We start from the raw sequence: 2,177 nt of genomic DNA, 5'->3' as shown, positions 1-2,177 counted from the left end.
TCAAGTTTCTGTTAAATTTGTCCTACTACAACAGGAACCATCCAAAGCATTTAGGGAAACTTTTTGCATACGTACAATAGAGGCAAAAAATTATAATACTTTTTTAGCTTTCTTTTAACACTTCATCTTCCAACAATAATTTTGGGTATGATTAATTATATTTCTTTGTTGTTGATTTTGAACATGAGTGGCTAAACGCCCTTGTTTTAGGGTTGAGTTTAAGAACATGATAATATTTTGATATTCTTAGAGTGCTTAATATTGATTTATCATATGGGTTTTTCTTATTCTCTTGGTTATACCATATTAATGAGTGGCCACTATTAGAATGAATATATAATTCATTTGTGAACTCGAAAGGAGAATCTTAGGGATAGACCAAAGACTTTATGAAGAAAGTTCATATTCTTCTACATAACAAAGAAGATGAAGTAGCGACTAGGATATGAATATATCTAGCAGCCTTGTTTTGTTTAATTATGGCAAGATAACTTAGAGAATCTAAATGGATTATTACATCTCTGCTCAACGATGTAGTTGTAATGTCTATTTAGGTAGAAAATTAGAGGCTTGGAAGACCATGATTGTAATATAAAACCTGGGAAATAATTAAATGATATTCAACACAACCATGATAAGGATAGAGATTTTTTAGATTATTAATAGTGCCTCAATCCTGGAATTCTTACTAGTATTGTTTACAACCTCGCTTACGTTGCTATTAACACACTTTGTTATTTATTTATATAGTAGATTATTAATTAAATTATCACAATCATCTTGTTACTCTGAATCACTTGAATACCTTATTGTCAAAACTAAAGTTGATTTAATTTCTAATCTAGTAGTCCTCGTGGGTATGATATTCGAATCTTTGAGTCACTATACTACTTGTATGATCATATGCACTTGCATGTGTGATAGACTGCAATATTTTTTTGCGTCATTGCTGGGGACTCAAATAATTAGTAATTTCGAAATTTTAGCATTTGATAATAAATTGAAGTGTTAACGACTTGATCTTAGAGGATGATTTTTGTAGTAAAAATGAGGGTATCATACTGGTAAGAGCGAAAGAATTAGTAGAGCCTTATTCTGAACTAGAACAAGTATTTCATCAAAGATGAAAAATAACAAAACTTCACTATCCAATTTAGCAAGTTTAAATGGGAGATCAAAGAGATACGAATCTTAACGATCCAACTTATCCTAATTCTCTAATAGCTCCAGCTCCAGTGGTTCTAGATACTCTTGCTCGAGCAGAAGCTAGACCTATTCTAGAAATGGCAATCCCACTTACGAATAATGCTACTAATTATATCTGCAAGCTAGAGGAATATGGTTGGTTTGAACTAAAGAAGAATATGGTACATCTATTGCACATGAGTGGGAAGTTCATAGGTTTATCTCACAAGGACCCACACCAATATATTTAAAATTTTCTGGAGATCAGTGATACCTACATGCCTATTTAGGTATCTACTAATTTTGTCAAACTGACTCTTCCTCTTTTATTTATTAGGGGAAGGAAAGAGGTGGTTATATGCTAAACCACCTAACTTCATCACTTTCTGTGATGATCTGGCTCAAAAGTTCCTTATTCAATTCTTTCTATCTAGAAAGACAACATATTTAAGAAGTAAGATTCTGAGTTTTTCTGGCAGAAAGATAGAGAAAATCTTTACCAAGCTTGGGAAAGATTCAAGGGTATGCTTAGGAATTATCCTTATTATCATAAGACTAATGGTGTTTTGGTTCACACTTTCATTAAGGGTCTTGATCCTAACACTAAGATTTTCTTGGATTCAACAGCAGGTGGGCAAGTACTTGAGAAGATGTATGATTAATTATATACGCTATGGAATTGGATTTCACAGGAGAATCCTAAGTGGCATGATGATACAAGGAGTGATCCAAAGAAGGTTGCAAGTGTGTTGGAGATTGACTAGTTCATGACTATATCAGCTCATATTACTGGATTACATAATCTGTTAACCATTCAACTCAGTAATATTAGTTTGGGGGTCACACAACCCACTTCAGCAACAATAAATATAGTTCATCAGGCTCATAATTGGTGTGAGGTTTATGGGAGCAGTGAATATAAAAATGATGCTTGTGTAGGAAATACAAAGTATGTCAAATATATGGGTTTGCTAATCATCAAGGACAACAGA

General features: G+C 32.8%; 1 non-coding gene across 1 annotated transcript; it reads right to left on the bottom strand.

The window, feature by feature from the left end:
• Positions 1–1,629: 1,629 nt before the first annotated feature.
• On the bottom strand, positions 1,630–1,738 carry LOC124887492. Its single transcript, XR_007045265.1, has one exon. It is a non-coding gene; the product is annotated as a small nucleolar RNA R71 (small nucleolar RNA).
• Between the last annotated feature and the right edge of the window lie 439 nt (positions 1,739–2,177).

Source organism: Capsicum annuum, chromosome 9, assembly GCF_002878395.1.
Source record: "Capsicum annuum cultivar UCD-10X-F1 chromosome 9, UCD10Xv1.1, whole genome shotgun sequence".
Lineage (NCBI taxonomy): Eukaryota > Viridiplantae > Streptophyta > Magnoliopsida > Solanales > Solanaceae > Capsicum > Capsicum annuum.
Note: the sequence above shows the minus strand (reverse complement) of the source record. Positions and strands in the feature narration are given on the sequence as shown.